This window comes from Gadus macrocephalus, chromosome 15 (genome assembly GCF_031168955.1).
Source record: "Gadus macrocephalus chromosome 15, ASM3116895v1".
Classification (NCBI taxonomy): Eukaryota; Metazoa; Chordata; class Actinopteri; order Gadiformes; family Gadidae; genus Gadus; species Gadus macrocephalus.
In genome coordinates this window covers 23,939,545-23,959,395 of record NC_082396.1, presented here as the reverse complement: position 1 = coordinate 23,959,395, position 19,851 = coordinate 23,939,545, and the positions used below count along the sequence as shown (strand labels likewise).

Genomic DNA, 19,851 nt, shown 5'->3' with positions numbered 1-19,851 from the left:
GCCGAACGGCCCCTCCCAACTCATTTCTGATTGGCTCAGCCTGACACACGGCCTGACACACGAAATACGAAAATGTCAAAAAGGAAAAAAGGTGGTGGAGAGGAAAAAGAATTGGGTGGCGCTCAGAAGTTGAGGTTGAAAAGGAAAAAAATTTTAGAGCAAGACCCAGCCAAATGTGCTAAATTAACCGACCTTTTCCGTGGAAAAGCAAAGGTTGACCCTGTCAGCGAGACCAATGGTTAGGCGGGAACAGGACACAGCAGCATAGCTATGACAGGTGCACTAGCGAGCATGTTTGGCAATATAATAATGACTTAAACTAATTATGGAAGTACCAGAGACGTCGGAGAACTATTCATAATATTGTAATGCCCACGGAAGAGGCAGTGAATGAAGTATTGATTAGAGAGCGATTTATTAGATACCACCGCTAATAAACCATTGGAACACTTCAACACCGGTAACCACAGCAACGCACAACAAACCCCGGCCCGCCCCCATCTCCCAAACCCTGTGTATGTGTATGACAATTTCCACTAAAATAATTGTATCTTGCACTATTTAGATCATTTTCAGCCTTGATTTACCTTTCTAGGCACATGCAATTTCTAATATTTTGTACATGGACAAGATTGCTTATAAAATATTTCCCAGTGATCTTCACAATATTCTAAACACATGCACATCCCAACATTGACATGCCGTTGCAATGCACATATCCACGGATAAGGACTAGTTTTTATTATTTTACACCGTGGCAAAATTCTACGTGCGCTATTCCCGCGGTCTCATAAAAGGCCCCTCCATCCCAAAGTCCCGGGCCAAATTTTTGGGCCAGTCCATCCCTGGCTGTCACTCACTGCAATTGTTATCAGGCAATCACTTACTGCAAGTATAATTGAATGTAAAGTAAGTGGAAGTAAATACAAAAATGATTTCTGATATGAATGTTGACATTCTGTGGGCAAAACATTTTAAAATCAAAGTAAAAGAAAATAAATAAAAATAAACAGAAAGTGTGTGCTTAATTGTGTAGCATCTGCAGTAGCTGCTATCACTGCTGTATAAGGGGAATGGGTTTGCCTAGCGATTGTTAGTACTTGCACTTCTATGAACATATTCTATGAACATCTTTACTGTACCACCAGCGATATATTGTTTCACTTCTTATGACAGATGTACTTATTGTAAGTCGCTTCGGATAAAAGCGTCTGCTAAATGCCCTAAATGTAAATGCAAATGTGTTAACCCGTCAATTTGTATTAATCGCGTTAACTTGCCCAGCCCTAATATACTGTATATATATACTTCTTGGGTAAAACATGTAGAATAATAAGCTGTGATGGTGGATGGCTGCCTTGGCCACCCCACCTAATGATTAGCAGCTTGCTCACGAGCCAGCACCCCGTCACCATGGACAATATTTTGAGTTTAAATTCAACAAAAATGTTTACTTGTATTTCTACTATGTTGGTCAGTTCTGGTGCAATAGTTCTCCATTGCACCCCTTACCGACCCTGGAGGGAGGGATCCCCCAATCAGCATTCCTCCCCAAGACACTTTCCTTGATAATAGTTATTTCCCTGTGAGGAAGGGTTAAATCGCGTTATGGCATTCAAATTCAAATGGAACTTTTGCATTCATGTTCATAGAATAAAGATATTTAAGGAAATGCAATTTGTTAGTATTCATTTATATATTTATAGAGATTAATTAACTACATATAAATATTATAGAATGGGTCATAATTATTTACTAATATAAATCCAATTATCACCACTTTCACTTCCAATGTGTTATCATATCTCTGTATGCAGGTCGTCCAGCCCTTAGGTATGCACCTTGAGGGTTGACGAGGACAGAGGAGCTAGGCTGGGCGTGAGGAGACCGTAGTATGATGAAGAACCGCAAGATGGCCGCCCCAGACGTCAGAGGAAAACTATGTGTAAGGTTCTGCAACCCAGGGATACGTTGAATGGAACCTACAAATATGTTTCGATCAATGTTTCTTGATATGTATTTAAATCAACGTTATTTTTGCGTGTCTTGAGCGAACCCCATGGCCAGCTGGCTGGCGGAGACCCGGCCCAGATAGATACACTTTACTGACCCAACAAGGATATCTGACATTAGACCAAATTAATTATAATTATGAGCAAAATTCACATAAAAGACAACCTTGCTAAGAGTGTGGCACGCCCCCGTTTGACCCCATACTCTAAAACCTTGTGGGTCAGGTACATGGGAGAAGAGCAACCACGCATCCAAAGGGTGTGGAGGGTGCTTGGCTGGAGGCTGACTTTAGAGTGGAAAAGTACTGGGCTGCACCTGATGGCAGTTCACAAGTCCACAAGAGCACCAGTACAGACAAAGGAACAAAGATTGACAAATGGCTAATGATTACTACTAACGCTAAAAACAAACACTTAGCGGCAGCTCGGCAGCCAGCACGTAACGTTGTTATGGAAACTAGGGTGCTTTGGTTTGGAGTAAAAACCGTCTTAAATCATTAAGTGTACTATTAAGTTGATGAATCTTCATATTGGTTTTTGTAAATGACACTTAACATAGAACTCATAAACTGGTAAGCAACGTTAACTGTGCTTTTTTACATTCTAAACTTACCACCTCACAGCGTCTGGTAGATAATGTGTCATATAACAGTTGTGTGTTCATGTTGTTACCGCTATTGGCTGTGAACAAGCCAACATATGCCAATATGGGTGAACTTGATCACTTGTTCACTTAATTGGGGATTCTGAACGTAAATGTAGCTTATTGTTCCAAACGCCTGAAATACATATATATTATGATTACAGAGGTATTATTACGTTATTTCATGAACAGAAAATGGCCTACCCCAATTCTATTACCCCAAAACACCAAAAGTGCCTCAGAATCCCCAGGAGCAGATAAAACACACTTTAACATTGATGTAGACGTTTCTAGAAACGTTGATCTAAACTTATTTCTGGTTCATTTAAATCATTGATTCAAAGTAGTTGTTTGCAGAAACGTATAAATAGCTCAGTTTTCTCCCGGCTCCTGGGTTGAGATGGCAGCTCTGCGGGACATCATATCAAACCCTCCTCCGGCTACATTGAAAGCTCTATTCTACCTGATAGGGTAGAATAGAGCGACAAAGCAGAGAAAGAAATGAGTAAATGTAATGTGAAGCAATAGAGCACATGTTAATTATAAACAGCTCGCCCCTAGCAGCGCTGATTAGCCGCTTAATCCTACTGATGAGCGACGGAGGAAATCTCCTGGTTCCCACGCTGTGACCCTCCAGGAGGAGGAGGGGATCGGAGAGGAGGGCGAGGAGCCACACTATCATCTCATGCAGCCCAATTTCAGGTCGGCGTTAATGTGATTTATGACAATCTTTTGATTTTCATTCTGTAAAGCTAGGAGAGATGAAACTGAAAACGAGGGGGGGTTGGGCGGTCTCCAAGGGGGACCAATAGGATTACATTTGACTGTCAAAAGAAGATTGGATAAAGATTTGACAAGCTGTCTTCAAAAAGCATCTCCGCGGACGGTTACCGAGCGAGGGAAGAGGAGGGTTTTTTCGGTTTGCTTTCAGAAGCGCCTTAGCTCTGATCTTTGATCTGCCATCAATGTCTCTTACCTTCTTTTGTCCTCCAACTTGCCTAAAGTCCCCCAATGCACACGCGACCCAATTCTCACATTTCAAGTCTTAATAAGTTTTAACGTCAAAGTCGTCAGTCATCACTGGTAACAGAATGAGGAGAAGCAGGTAGCACTAGCAAGGCAGGTAACGCTTTATATTAAGGTCCTTGTAATATGCCTTTGTTGATAGGTAATAAGACCTTATTATATGCCTATTAACTCTAATTGGGGTTAATAAGACTATCTATAAGGGTCAATAATAGCATAATAACCATGTTTATTGTGAGATTATATGACTTTTATAAGCACTTATAAGAAACTTGTTAACTATTTAAGGATTGCTTAATATCATTAAGTCTTATGAGTTTCTTATAGTTGTTAATAAACGCATTGCAAACCCATTTATTGAGTCTTACTGCCTTACTTATTATGCCATTGTTAAACCTTTATTAAGCATTTTTTGTTACTTTATGAAGGTAAAAACGGCTTTATTATTCATTTATTAGCAGTAAATAAGCTCTATGGAACAATGCTTATTAAGGTTAATAAGTCCTTTATTAAACAGTTAATTAAGCATTTTGCAGGTACGGGATCTAAAGCGGGAACAATGCTTATTAAGGTTAATAAGTCCTTTATTAAACATTTAATTATACATTTTGCAGGCACGGGTTCTAAAGCGGGAACCCTGCTAATTAAGGCTAATAAACCCTTTATTAAACTGTTAAATATGCATTTTGCAGGTACGGGATCTAAAGCGGGAACACTGCTTGTAAAGGTTAATAAGTCCTTTAATCTACACTTATTAACAGTTAATGAGTACTATATGTTGTCAAGGTTGATAAAATATGAATTAAAAACGACATATAACCTACTATTATTGCGGCGAAGCACAAAAGCACATTAAGATGGCTCTTTTGAAAAATATTTTACTTTTACAAGACGTCAGAACAGTGAAAAATACTCAAATTTCAACATTTTGTGCAATTGTAAAAATTTGATTTTTTTAGTTCAGAACTTTTTACTACATTTTACTAAATGTATAAAAATAGAACATAACTATTACAACAGTAGAGCAAAAAAACTTCCATTAAACAATTTAAAAAATCTCTGTTGTGGGGATAAACCAACCAATATAACGAAGTGGGGTTTTATGAGGTGCTTCTGCATATTGAATCTGTTAGTTTATGCAGATGGCGATCAGCACAGTCATAAGGAGGAGTTAGGGGGAGACGTCACTGCATCAGAAGTCAGCATTATACTGTTGAAGATAGGACCAGCAGAAAAGGGCCTTTTCACCACATATATAAATGCTTACCTAACAAATACAAATCCATTCAATTGCACTCCAAATGTAGGATTTTGTCACTGCTTTAGTTTGTCGCAAGACAAACTTTTTTCCAAGCTTGGTTCGGCAATGTATCATTACGTAATTCAGCTGCTTTAACTCAGCTCAGCTAATTTGATGAGTGATTCGCTGCTCTGCAACGACACGAGATGGCGTGTTAATACAAGGCCGAACTATGCTTGAAAGGAAGTGCAAAATAAAATGGCTGTCTGGTTCTAAACTAAAGCAGTGAAATTATAAATGATACATTTGAACAGATCTTTTTTTTAAGGTAAGCATTTAAACATGTGGTGAAAAGGCCCTTTTCTGCTGATTCCCTCTGCAACAGTACAATGCTGACTTCTGATAGAGCCACATCTCCCCCAAACTCCTTAAAATGACAGTGCTGTACTCAATCTCCATAATGCAACAGATATGCAGAAGTATTTAAACCTTTAACTTCACACTAATTTTCCATTCCATAATCACCCTAAAAACTCCCCTTCCCCAAACGCAACAGCTTCCCTGACCTCTTAAGGCCCCCTGCACTGCATCCTCAACACTGTCACTGAGCTTTCCAGTATGCGGCTCTTTATATTCATCATATATTTCGGGGGCCCCAATGGCAAGTTTAGCAATGGGAACATTTAATGCAATGGTGTTGCGATCAGGGCTCCAGAGTGCAACCTATTAGGTCGCATATGCGACCTAATTTCTTTAGGTGCGAGTTAAAATTGAATGAGGTCGCTCCGGTGCTACTTGCAGGAGGACGATTGAAAAAAAGGTATATATCGTTTTTTATTTTTTTTATTTCTCTCCCCACTCCCACGGTTGTGGTTGATAATAAAATCTTACTTTCTGGCTCATTCCAGCGAGTCCACTACTCTCTCTCGCTCCCTGTCTCTGCCTGCCTGTCTGTCTGCACCTTTTACAGTCTATTAGTGATGTGTCGGTCGCGAACGATCCGGCTCAAAGAGCCGGCTCTTTGACGTGAACGATTGGAACCGGCTCTACGATGGGAGCCGTTTTAAGATCCTATTTGGGAGCCGTTTTTTTTTTTTCTGTTTTTCGCTCTCTCCGCCTCCCTGTCGCTGTGCTTGTGCTCTGCTTTTCGTTTTTTTTCTCCTGCGGTGCCTCGCTGTCTCTCCCCCTGCCCTCCCCCTCCCCCTCTCACTCTCACTCTCTCTCTCCCCCCCCTCCCCCTCTCACTCTCTCTCCTTGCGCGTTCTGCCTGTGGTAAAGCAGAGGGTTTTTTTTTCCTCCGTCGGTGCCTTAATGTCTCCACTGCCCTCGTGTCAAGCGTGTGCTCCACACATCTGACCAATCACACGCAGCTTTCAATTAATAATGTGCCGGGAAAACACTGAAAAAGTTTCTCTCCACTTTTTTTTTGGAAACCGCAGGCAATTGGTGAAGCTGTATAGCGTTCGTGGGCAGGTGTCAATGCACAGACACGCACGCAGCAGTCAAGAAGCACACAAGGCATAAAGAAGGGGAGTCAGTGTGACAATTGAATAGGCCTGTGTGATAATGAGTGGTGACAGAAAACGGAGCAAAATCTGGACTCATTTTAATGCTACGTCAGACTCCACCAGGGCAGAGTGTAGACTCTGCAAAACCAGAATATCCTATCGTGCAGGCTCCACTAACAACCTGCACAGACACATGCGGACATCGCATGCAGTGGTTTTTTGGAAGTGGTGCTATTTTGTAATAAAGGTTTTATTCATAAAGCATTGTTATGCTGCATTTTTACTCATAAGTGCTTAACAATGTCAATAATGAAACAAAATGTTATAAAATTAGGTTTAAGCTATTAATTAATTAATAATGTAAAACATGTGTATGGGGAGCCGTTTGGGAGCCGAAAGAGCCGGCTCTCCACAGTAAGAAGAGCCATTAGAGCCGCATCTCGCAAAGGAGCCGAAAATCCCATCACTACAGTCTATGGTCTGCACACTACACGTGCACAGTCTTGCTGCGCGCTACGCACGCAGCACGCACAAAAAAGTAAACAAAGCAGATACAATACGAAGCGGTCGATAGTCGATTTTTTATTTAAAAAAAAGAAATGTGCCAGAGGAAACAAATGAGGCTGTTGTTTAGTGGTGCAACGGTTTACGGGTTTCCCGTGATCCGTACGGTGCAACCCTCATGGTTCGGGACGCAAGTGATCCGCGGATCGGCTGATAAAAAAATAAGTTGTTTTTGAACCGGAAACCGGAACCGGAAGCGGCCATATTTATGTTTGGTTGTAGTCTTTTTGCTCGGTTCTCCATATAAACAGTAGGGCTAGAACCGAGCGAAATGACCCTTGCAATGAGCAATGAGCAATGAGTCTTCCAACCGAAATCAATGGATTTACAAAATGCCAAATAAAACACGACAGAAACTGTATTTCGCTACCATACTTGATGAAAAAAAAAGAAGATGAGGATGTCTGCATTGTCTTGGGAGAGTGTAGACTCTAAACTCTCCCAAGGCAATGCAGACATCCTGAATTTAAAGTTGTAAATCCAGGGTTAGGGATTATTTACTATCCATGTTAAAAAGAAGAAGGAATAATGCCTCAGATTGCATTTTTTTTAAATATTGACTATGCTTGAAGGAAGCAGGATTATTACCAAATGTTTCACTTTATTTTGTTTTTACACATTTTAAGATTTTATTTAAAGTCACATTTGTCTCGTTATCTTTTTTGCTGTTGTTGATCCGAAAATGATCCGACCCGTGATTCAAAAACCGTGACACGATCCGAACCGTGAGTTTTGTGATCCATTGCACCCCTACTGTTGGTGGTGGTGGAGAAGGGTTAGCAGAGGAAGCGACAGTGACAGGTTGGCGAAAAAGGCGGGGGGCAATGGGGAGAAAAAAAGACAGTTTTCAACAATAATGGCTGGTGCAGTTCCCGTGGTTACGATATGGGGGACAAGCCATGGTGTGTGTGTACTGCAGGACATGTGGCCCGTCCGTTGCAGGCAGGACACATTTTGTAAATGGATCTACACAATTCTAAGTTCAGTCATTGAAATTACACAACGAAAGCCAAAAGCACAAGACGTGCAGGGACCGCTGCATCACACAAAGCTCCCAGCCCCTCCCCACCTCATTTAATAGGATAGATGAGACCAATCGCTCGGCGGAGAATGAAGAAATAATCATCAAGTTTAACACCGCCTACAACATCGCTAAAGAGGAACTCCCGTTCACAAAAAAAAAAATGGTGCTACCTTATTTGTTTTGGTGCTACTAAATGAAAAGCTAGGTGGCACCAGTGTTACCTGTGAAAAAGTTAGTCTGGAGCCCTGGTTGCGATCCTCTCCCACTTCATCACAGGCCGTAGTCATGGATTTCTTCTTTTTGAAGACACTCGACACTCTGCGGTACCTGCCAAGGACTTCATCTGGGCCGCGTGCTAGGATATAAAATAATAAGTAAACAAGGTGTTCAAGGTGTGCAATGGAAATGAACAGCATTCAGCATCTCTAGCCGAAAATTGGGCAACATGTCACACATATCACATCGATGGGTTTGTTGTAGTCGTATTCGTTTGGTTCACGTGACGTCACTGTAGCTTTGCGCCGCCATCTTGACGACCGATCCCACCCACTGACCCACTGATTTCAGTGGTAACTCAGCACCAACAACAACACCTACGACCACAATCAAACAATGAGGATGCACTCTTTTATTCTCTTGTGCAGGTAATGAAAGGTTCTGAAAGATGGCATATCCATGTAGCTTACTAATGAATAAAATGCATACAAAAAACGTTGACATATGACCCACTATGTTCTGCTCCATTTACCCAATGTTGACATCGTCCCAGCCAAAGAGTATGGTATTAACAGTGTTGGGCAAGTTACTTTAAATTAGTAACTTAGTTACAGTTACTAGTTACTTCTTTCAAAAGTAACTCAGTTACTTTAAGTTACTCGATACTTTCAAGTACCTGTACAAAGTATAGGTTTGGCAGTGCAAAAATTAAACTGTGCCTCAGAACATTTAGCAACTGTAGGAATCAATAATAGTGCAAAACTGATACAATAGATGTAAACAATGTAAACACAGTGAGGTTTATCCGTTCTTTGGAACTTTAACTCAAAACTGCTAAACAACTGGAGACCTCATCATCAATAATGATGGGCAAACTTAAAAGTATTTTAAGCATCACAAAGAGAAACTAAATAAATAAAAAGTACTTTCAGCCTCACAAACATAGTTAATGTTTAACAAACATAATATTTCCTCCACTCTGGCCTTTTAGATAAATAAAACAACTGATTAAATCAATAATGGTGAAAAGTGCTTTAGTAGTCTATGTTAGTCTATATTAACACACACACACACACATGGAAATTTCACTTGGAAATATTAACCTGCTTGACCTTGTGGAGCACCGTTGGGAGAAACACATGCCATCATCATATCAGCGCTCATCAACATTCCTAGCCCTCAAACCAATGATTGTACCTCAAGAGGAGAAGCTTCTCAAACTTGTGATCTGACAGCCTGTTCCTCTTTGGAGAGAGAATCAGGCTTCCCAGGGTAAAGAGTCTTTCCACTGGGGCACTGGAGGGAGTGGCTGCATTAAGTTTAAGACACAGTTTCTTTATCATCGGAAATGGATTCAGAGAGTCTATCCCGGTTGCTCCTGATTTGAGGAACTCGGCTACTTCAGCTTCAGCAGTGGAAGGTGTCCTCCTCATTCTCTGCAAAGGAAAAGAACTGGGATGCACCGATATGAACATTTTGACCGATACCGATATCCGATATTAAAATGGCTGTTACGCCCGATAATCGATATTTACCGATATCGATATTGGTATAAAAACAAGTTTCTATGATGATTTTGTATACTGAAGAACATATAAACACTGTGAATATGAAAAAGTTATTTCTTTCTTTATTTACCAAAACTTCGAAATACATTGTTTCTTCAACAAGTTAGGCCTACAGGGCATCCATAACAAACACAAGTTACTAACAGTGTTAGTTTTAGGCTACTTTTACGACTTGCATCTATGAAAAAGTTTGGATCATAAATCACAACGATCACACATCAAAATATCTTGACAAGGTTTTATAACTTAAATCAAATTTGCCAATATTCATGGAAACCAGACACTTAAATTACAAAAAGTGCTTCAAGTTTAAGTCAATTTCAACTCAAATCTGTGAAATAGACTAAATCAAATATATCAAGGGAGGTTGGTTGTAGTCTTTTCACTCGGTTCTAGCCCTACTGTTCATCCGGAGAACCGAGCGAAAAGACTACAACCAAATATAAACATATCCGCTTCCGGTTCCGGTTTCCATTTCAATGGGATTACGGAACTCCAAATAAAACACAACAGAAACTGTATTTCGCTACGATAATGTATATAATGATTTGACACGGCATCCTCCGCGCATTACTTGGCTTTGCAAGTACTGCATATTGCAATTCGAGTACCTTCATTTGAGACCGTAAAAAACATCCAAACCGCCGACATTGATTCTTTTCAGTTAAAGGGGTAGTTCGGAATTTTGGACATAGGGCCTGATTCCCAAGTGAGCATTGGTATTCTATATCACTGGAGACAGTTTTCAACACATTTCATACAGTCCTTCTAGTTGCAGAGTTCGCTCGTGCTAGGCTAGCGCACGTCAACGGGCAATGCTAGCCTGCTATTAAAAACAGTCTTACCCACTCCACACCACGAGGGATGGCTCACCTTCCTCTGGCGAAGAGGAATCAAGCGACAAGCCAGTGAGGAGCGCCTTTGTCCTTTCGACAGACTTTCGCGGACATTCCCCATACTGGTCTTTCCACGGACATTCAAGGACGCCCGTTGCCGTTCACCTGGACGTGTGAGTAGCCTACCATGTTCTCTTTTGGCGCGTTTCCACTGCAGGGTGCGGAACGGATCGGATCGCAAAGGTGCGGGTCGGGTCGCGTTTCCACCGCCAAAAGTGGGCGTGACCCGGACTTTGCCGTACCCGTTCGGGCCCCATTCTCGGGACTCCTCCGTTGCGGTACCCAAAACGAGACCAGACGCCTGAAAGCATATGCCGCGTTTCCACTGCAGGGTGCGGAACGGATCGGATCGCAAAGGTGCGGTAGGGAGGGGGAGGTAAAGCCCAGCTCAGTTCCGAGGTCGCGTTTCCACTGCAGACAGTACCCTTGGTGGTAGGCCGGATGTCGATCGCCGCGGCAGCTACGTAAACATCGGAAACAACGTCTTCCTCCCCAAGAATGCAGACGAACGTCTCCACCTCCTTGTTCGCCCAAGCAAGCTTTTTACGCGACATGTTAATTGTAAAGAATAATACCTCGAGGCTACTGTTTGTTTGTTTTTATCCCCGCGTCACCCGGAAGTGACGATTCTGTCGACCAATCAACGGAGGGGGGGTGTAGCTAGAATTTCACGGGACCCTTTCAGGCGTCTGGTCTCGTTTTGGGTACCGCAACGGAGGAGTCCCGAGAATGGGGCCGGAACGGGTACGGCAAAGTCCGGGTCACGCCCACTTTTGGCGGTGGAAACGCGATCCGACCCGCACCTTTGCGATCCGATCCGTTCCGCACCCTGCAGTGGAAACGCGCCATCAGACATCATATAGGTAGACGCCGCTCCACTGCTTCAGCCCGTTGCCTCAGCGAAACGCGTCGCCGCCATATTGGTACGGGAGCTCTCTGAAGCCAGAGGTCTGTCAGACGTGTCAAACAAGCGCAAGTTGCCAGGAGCTGCGGTTTATCTGGATAAAAATCACGATAACCTTTTACATTTCGCAACCAATTTCATGGAGTATTCAAGGGTTTATGCTCTACGTGAAGTGTGTGAAAAAGATTTGCCTCGACGTTACTTTGAATCTCGCTAGTTAAATCGCCAGTCATACATGCATGGGTCTATGATAAACGCTCACTTTTCTTGCACAGCCCGTGCACTTTGAAAATACTGAGAAGATCTATAAACTATCGAAATAGTGCTTCTTTAGTTACTACGTATTGACCATCATTAAGAGAAAGAGCATACATCAAATAGTGAGAAACTGGCAGTCAGTGTGTTTTTCATAGTTTAATAGTTCCTTTTCAAGTATGTGCATTAAGAAACCTTGAACAGTGCAATTGGCAATACACATTTATTTCACAAATCAACATTACCAAAAAAAGCTATATATTTCTATAGCAGTAAAAATATACACATCTCAATATATACATACACATCTCAATAGTTGAACTGTAATATAAATAACATAGCATATATATAATATAATATAATGACTCAGTATAATGTGCAATGGAATAACATATGATACATATAATATGTGAAACAATATAATATATTTTAAGTATAGGTATATATTCATATTATATAATATATATATATATATTTGTACATTTGTACAATTTGACATAATATACAATCATTCTCATAACATTTTCACATCTATGCAGTGCAATTGACACAATATATAATTTCACACAATATATTATATAATATAATAATTGAATCTAGGCTAGAACCCTTTAAAAAGTATTGTCTTGCTGAGCTTTTTTCGACTGTTGCCAGTCTGTAATTGCAGCGTGCTCAGTTTTGCAATGGGGTGCAGCCACTTACCACTGTCTCCTCAACTGCTTCTCTTTGGGAAACCTTAAAATTGCGAGAAAGGTTAGCTAGCCAGTCAGTCAGATTCATAATACAGATGTATCTTTAAAAAAAAAAAACACATTTAAATAGAAATAACGTTTAAAACGTCAATTTCGGCCAGCGACTGACTGCAGGTGCATCTCACAGGTGCATGTAGAGTATCGTGACATTTTTTCCGTAGTTTCATTCATTACGTGACACCTTCATATATTGTAGAACCATTACATATACAGTGGCATGTTTTGAGCCTTTTTTTGTTTTATTCTAGTCTCTTTTTTAAATACATCACAGAGAGAAATTAAGGCCAGTCGCTCAGCCGAAACGCAGCTTTCCGTCGCGACCATAAATGCTATATAATTACATTATACATACATTGTAATTACTCACAAGCAAGTAGTGGTAGATTATATATATATATATACTGTATATCCTATATTTCTTGACAATATTATCTCCTGTTGACGAACGATAGAATAAGGCTTTGCTCACCATGTCCATTTCACCTTAGACTAGCTATAGTCTGATTCTGGTGGCAACTTAGCTGTCTCAACAGCTCTTAGCTCTCAACATAACACATGATCTACGTGACATGACTGAATTTTACAATTACAAATAGAAACAATTGTTTAGTCTTACTTGTGAAAGGTAATTCCTTGCGATCTTGTTTGAATCGTCCTGACGGTGGTGCACCCCCAAGCGGCGCATGAAGTAGGCATCTTCACTCCGAAGACGAAATAACTCCCGTACCAAGATGGCGCCGACGATTTATGCCGTCCAAGGCCGAAGGGGGCGTCTACCTATATGATGTCTATGCCTGAAAGGGTCCCGTGAAATTCTAGCTACACCCCCCCTCCGTTGATTGGTCGACAGAATCGTCACTTCCGGGTGACGCGGGGATAAAAACAAACAAACAGTAGCTTCGAGGTATTATTCTTTACAATTAACATGTCGCGTAAAAAGCTTGCTTGGGCGAACAAGGAGGTGGAGACGTTCGTCTGCATTCTTGGGGAGGAAGACGTTGTTTACGATGTTTACGTAGCTGCCGCGGCGATCGACATCCGGCCTACCACCAAGGGTACTGTCGGCAGTGGAAACGCGACCTCGGAACTGAGCTGGGCTATATGGCAAGCCGAGTGTGCCACAATTCGACTTCAATTAAACGCGTTCTGAAAGGCCAGCACGCGTGCCCAGAACGCGTTTTGGTTTTCCAGAACGCGTTCCGGCGTTTCAGCGCGTGCGCCCAAAACGCGTTCTGGCATTTCTGCGCGCGCGCTCAGAACGCATATTAGCATATTAACAGCACGCGTGCTGTTAATATGCTAATGCGCTCCTCCCCTCAATTTTCTCAGCCAATAGATTTGAGCCGTTTTCACCTAATCATATGAAGGACCACAGCCTCCTTAGCAAGTACAGCCGGCTCTGCTCTTTCTAGAGTGCATCTGTGTTGGCATTTGTACGTGGTGACCCCCTCCACATTGTCCCCTCTCAATGGAGACTGGTAGCATATGTAATTTAGTCCTCCTGTAATCCACCACAATTTCTCTTGGAGGTGTTCAGTTGCAGGTGTGATGACCCAGGCGGGTCTTTGACCCGGCCCCTGCTGTGTGTATGCCTGTGTTTCTCTCACTCCTAATCAGGAGATTGTCGGCAGGTGCTGGTTGGACCGGGACCGCAGTGTATAGAGCCTGCCCAGACAGGCTTCTCCCTCCTCCCGGCATTTGATTTCTGCTGTTTGTTTGTAACACATGGACTGATGTTCACTTAATAACAATATAGTAATAACATACTAACTAACTAATATAAATATATGATTAATATATTCCTCACCATGACCTGACGTGTAGACACTGTGAAAAAGAAATAGGAAAAAGGTGACCAAAACGTTTCACTAAATTAAAGGCTATGAGTGAGTTTGTAGGTGAGTTACAAATGTATCAAGAGTAGAGGCCAGTTTAATGTGAAAAGGGATGGTTAAATGGTAAATGTTGTGAATATTTTGGGGGCAATTTTGGCTGCAATATTTTCTACATTTATATAGGCTATACACCAACTATTTATGTAATGTGACAGGAGCGGGATGGAAGTCTTCCTAAAGGGCTTGGTCTGTTGGGTACCAATACCTACCAGTTGGTTACCAATAGTATCAGTTGTAGTAGTATCTATCTCCTCACCTCCCTATATTATATATATATAGTTTTTTCTATCTGTCTCATTCCAACTGATGAAGTGAATTATACCTCGTCTTATAGGCTACTACCACGTACAGGCTAAAACCTGCAACTGCATGTTAATACTTCAGGCGGACTTATTTACTTCTAATGGAATTTTAACTCTAACTTCTGAACTCTTTTATTGTTTTTATTGTACTCAGAAGACGAATAAGCTGACTCATATAATGCTGTAATAAATAAATGTAATAAACGATACGCTATAAATAAAAGTATTTTTTAATTATGTTATCATAGTTGCCACGGCACTTACCATACACAATGTTCGGTCAAGTAGCTTAGATAGTGTATAGTCAAAGTGTATGTACTTGTAGTGTTCACCACCTCCACATTAACCACCTAATTTGAAACATCTTAACATCTTTCGACTTTAAGAACGACACAACAGAAAAGATTCACGAAAGAAGAGCTCTGGTCTCGACTGATGTTGTCTGTGTGTTTGCCCTAGCATATGATTAGGTGAAAACGGCTCAAATCTATTGGCTGAGAAAATTGAGGGGAGGAGCGCATTAGCATATTAACAGCACGCGTGCTGTTAATATGCTAATATGCGTTCTGAGCGCGCGCGCAGAAATGCCGGAACGTATGGCAAGCCGAGTGTGCCACAATTCGACTTCAATTAAACGCGTTCTGAAACGCCAGCACGCGTGCCCAGAACGCGTTTTGGTTTTCCAGAACGCGTTCCGGCGTTTCAGCGCGCGCGCCCAGAACGCGTTCCGGCGTTTCAGCGCGCGCGCCCAGCGTTTCAGCGCGCGCGCCCAGAACGCGTTCTGGCATTTCAGCGCGCGCGCCAAGAACGCATTCCGGCATTTCCGCGCGCGCGCTCAGAACGCATATTAGCATATTAACAGCACGCGTGCTGTTAATATGCTAATGCGCTCCTCCCCTCAATTTTCTCAGCCAATAGATTTGAGCCGTTTTCCCCTAATCATATGCTAGGGCAAACACACAGACAACATCAGTCGAGACCAGTGGGATGTTCCACAAAGCCGGTTTTATCACATAACCAGAGGGGTGTTCCACGAACGGAGGTTTAACAAACACTGAGTTAACGCTGAACTCTAGGTTGATTGACCCTGTGCCGACCAACCCAGAGTTTTCGGTTCCACAGCAGCGGTTATGCATTAGTTCAATCAACTCGGGGTTGGTTAACACAGGGTTGTGCGCGTCCACGCCAAACTTAAAAAGACGTGATGTATGGATCATGGAAACCCTGATCGATATGGCGAAACGGGCCGCTTATTTCAATGAAATGGAACTCCAGGTTCTCCTGGAGAGCTATGACGAGGAGAAGGACATTATCACAAGAAAAGGGAACGCTAAAACCTCTGGAACCCGGAGAACCAAAGCCTGGCAGCGGATCGCTGACCGCGTAAATGCGTTAGTTACACGTCAAAAGCATGATCCTTAATATTTGAGCCATGAATATATAAATATCCCAGTTAAGCATTCTTAAAGATCCTACCACATAACCCCTTTCTTCTAAAACAACATGTACTCCGATTGCTTCCAAGCGGTCAGAGGATCAAGTATAAAAATGAAGTATAAAAAACATACAAACTGGTAAGCTTTTCCCACCATCGTATTGGTATAAATTTAAATAAGCCATTTTTTTAAGCCAATCGTGAAAAGGCCGACAGTCGGCAGACTGGATCTGGCCCTCAAATTGTCTTGACCCCGGTGGAGGAGCTGTTAATAAACATAAATTCAGGGCGCCCTGGCATGGAGGGGGTAGCCACCTGGAGGTACCTACCACCTCAGAGAGTCATGGGCCATACACACTGGTTGAATGTAGGTTTTTGTGTTTTCTTGTATTTTAGATTTTTTTTGCCTTCGAAGTAACACATGCAAACCGTGTGCTTGCCACAGCGCATACTAGGCCTATTCCAAATGTTTCTTTTTTTGGTAACTGGGTAGAAAACCTAAAAGTGACAATTCATCAACTTCACAGATCAAGATGGATCAGTGCTTGTAATGAAGCCGCCGGCTACGATCGAACATTCTCCAGTGGATGCAAGTCCGTTAGGACTATTTTATACTTTATGTTGTAAATGCCTCTCGGCATAGTACTCAGACAATATTGCTCTTTGTATGATAGGAGGCCGATACAAATCTTGGATGGGTCATCTGAAACGACTGTGATGTGCTCAGCATCTCCAGCATTATAGCCTAGATAAAACTACCATTTGAAAAAAACGGAGGGCTACGCAAATAGTCTGGAGTGAACTGAGGCCAGGTCCTCGATTGGTAGTGTTGGCTATGCAAGGCTATTTAAATATATTAAAGATTTGCGCGAGAATCTATATCTCTCCACTCCAGCAAAAAGTCATCCAATATGCCAAGATGTCGAGCCGTGGTCTTATCAATCGCTCCCGGTGGATTGCACGTATAATTTGCGCTCTGATATCAGCAGTTCACTCATCAAAAGGGCATGCCATTGTGAACACATGAAATCTGCGGTGAACGCCGGTTGAAATACCCAAAACCGGGTTATGTTTCAAACTTAACCTGCGCAAAACCTGGTCCGACCAGGTTTGATTCAGAGCATATGTTGCTATAGCAACTAACATACCGTGATCCTTTTGGAACGGAAAACCTAGGGTTACAGCAAACCCTGGGTTAACTTACCCGGTTATGTGATAAAACCGGCTTTGTGGAACACCCCACTGGTCTCGACTGATGTTGTCTGTGTGTTTGCCCTAGCATATGATTAGGGGAAAACGGCTCAAATCTATTGGCTGAGAAAATTGAGGGGAGGAGTGCATTAGCATATTAACAGCACGCGTGCTGTTAATATGCTAATATGCGTTCTGAGCGCGCGCGCGGAAATGCCGGAATGTATGGCAAGCCATCCCCGCCAGAAAGCGGCATCATTTAGACGCGTATCACCTTCATTACGCCGTAAAATACGCCGTAAAATGCAGAAAAACAGCGTATTTTACGCCGTCATGCGCAAAAAAGCGCCGCTTTTTACGCCCGCAAATGAGCCTTTCAAGAGCGCGCGTAAAAAGCGCCGTTTTGAACATCAAAACGCGCGTAAAATACGGCGCTTTTGTGCACATCACAACGCCGTAAAATACGGCGTTTCTATAGTATGCTAATAACCTACGCCCTTCTTTTCTCTCAGCCAATGCATTTGAAGTGTTTGCGCCCAATCGCTGAACAAGACAAGCAGACCAAATCAGTTTAGCACAGATCTGCTTTGAGGAGTTCTCCTCTCATTTGTTGTTAGTTGTAGCGTCATATCGATATATATTAGTAAATCCAGTTCCTACAGTGTGGTCACCGTGGCCGTGGCCCAATCGATAGAGACGCTTGCTCTGTAGGCAAGAGGTTCTCGCATTCTACAATGGGCAGCTTTATTGTTTCCCATGGGAGCCGGCGAAACTAGATTTCTTCTTCGAAGGTTGTGCTCCACACAGAACCTCCTCACCATCATAACGGAGTACTTCGGGGCACCAGAATGCTTTAGAGCGGTACTGATCGCATCGTGTCTTTCCAGTGTCAAATAGTTCAGGAATAAAATCACCATAAGGTTCAAGTGCGGCCATAACTAAGGCTAAATATAATTAGACAGTCTATTGCTGGTTTAGGTGGTTGGCTCTTTTTTCTTCGCTGCGTTCTGCCTTCTGGTGTAGCCTATATAAATGTATCTATTTTTGTAGGCCCTATTTGTTTTTCTGTTTCGGGTTTTAAAAACCAACACACAAAATCAAATGCCGTTTATTTGTTTATTCCTTTTGCCCTTTTTCAGTTTCAAAACCAAATCTGAAAAACCAAAAAACAATCCTGTTATTAGTTTTTTCTGATTTTGTTATAAATCGGAATATTCAAAGAACGAACCATACACGGATTCTCCTACCTCATCACTTTACTGACACACACAATGTGTGGCAGTAAAGTGACAGGATCATTCCATAGACAAAAATCTTTCCATCTAACTAATTTAATTTAGGAGGATAGTCATTGTAAGTTAGTCATTGTAAGTTAACCAAGTATTCTCATTATAGCCTAGTTATATCCTAGTTTTGCATATTTATACAGTGCATCCTATTTTCATATTTCATGTGGCATCTGTATTTTTATGTAGGCTACAGCATCTGTATTTTAAATGTAGCTTATATCTTCTTTTTACATTTTACCTTTTGCTGAGGTGGGCGCTGTATTAGCCTACTGTATAGGCTGTCTGTATTTGTGTAAGAGTTATTTGTATTGTGTAACCTGCTGGATTATGAAAGTTAGTTTGGGGTAAATAAAGTGTCTGTCTGTCTGTCTGTCTGTCTGTCTGTCTGTCTGTCTGTCTGTCTGTCTGTCTGTCTGTCTGTCTGGGGGAAAATGCCGTGAAAAATGTACGCACGGTGCGTTCAGGATTAGGACTGATATTATGTCGGCATAGGCCTAATCAATCGGGTTTTAATATTTGAAGCATTCATATCAGTTTATTCTTTTCGGCTACTCTGCTGTTGGCCTTGATGGGGAGTTATTGTTTTTGCTTCCATGCACAAATAGTTGAATCCAACAACATTCCTGCGTCTCCAGAGCCCATTTAAGCACCGTGCCAGACTCAGTAGACTGTTACAAGCCTCTGAACGTTGTTAGAGCATGGCTCCCCAGTTCGTCTCTCTCTATGGCTCCCTCTCACTCCTTTCCACTGTGTATTTATATCGATTGAACAAGAGAGGATGTTACGATAACTCCGCGAAAATAAAGGCTCCATGGCTGTAATAATTTAAATATAATTAACTTATAAAGCGTGTAACAAGACACCTAGATGATCTGGCTGGCTGACTAAAAAGGCACTGAATTTGGAACTTATAACACAGGAGGTCTGGCTTGCGGACTAAAAAGCATTGCGATCATAAAAGCGTGACCATCTGACAAAAGCACAAATCTGACAATATATAGATTCGATCCGACAACCTCTTCCCTACATAGCAAGCGTCTCTATCGATTGGACCACGGTTATCACAACGTTGAAACTGCATTTACTAATATATATAGCCTATCTATATGAATATGACGCTACAACTAACGC

At 42.0% G+C, this 19,851-nt stretch overlaps 1 protein-coding gene and 2 long non-coding RNA genes across 3 annotated transcripts in view; 1 reads left to right on the top strand and 2 right to left on the bottom strand.

Annotated features, from left to right (window-relative positions):
- LOC132473517 (uncharacterized) overlaps positions 1-19,851 on the bottom strand; it is a 241,247-nt gene that overhangs the window by 93,112 nt on the left and 128,284 nt on the right. The gene's annotated exons all lie outside the window — the stretch shown is intronic.
- LOC132473529 (uncharacterized) overlaps positions 7,840-19,851 on the bottom strand; it is a 34,294-nt gene continuing 22,282 nt past the window's right edge. The window contains exon 3 of the long non-coding RNA XR_009529437.1: positions 7,840-8,372. This is a non-coding gene — a long non-coding RNA (uncharacterized LOC132473529). The remainder of the gene's footprint in view (positions 8,373-19,851) is intronic.
- Positions 15,812-16,995, top strand: LOC132473531 (uncharacterized). Its single transcript, XR_009529439.1, has 2 exons — positions 15,812-16,496; positions 16,552-16,995. It is a non-coding gene; the product is annotated as an uncharacterized LOC132473531 (long non-coding RNA).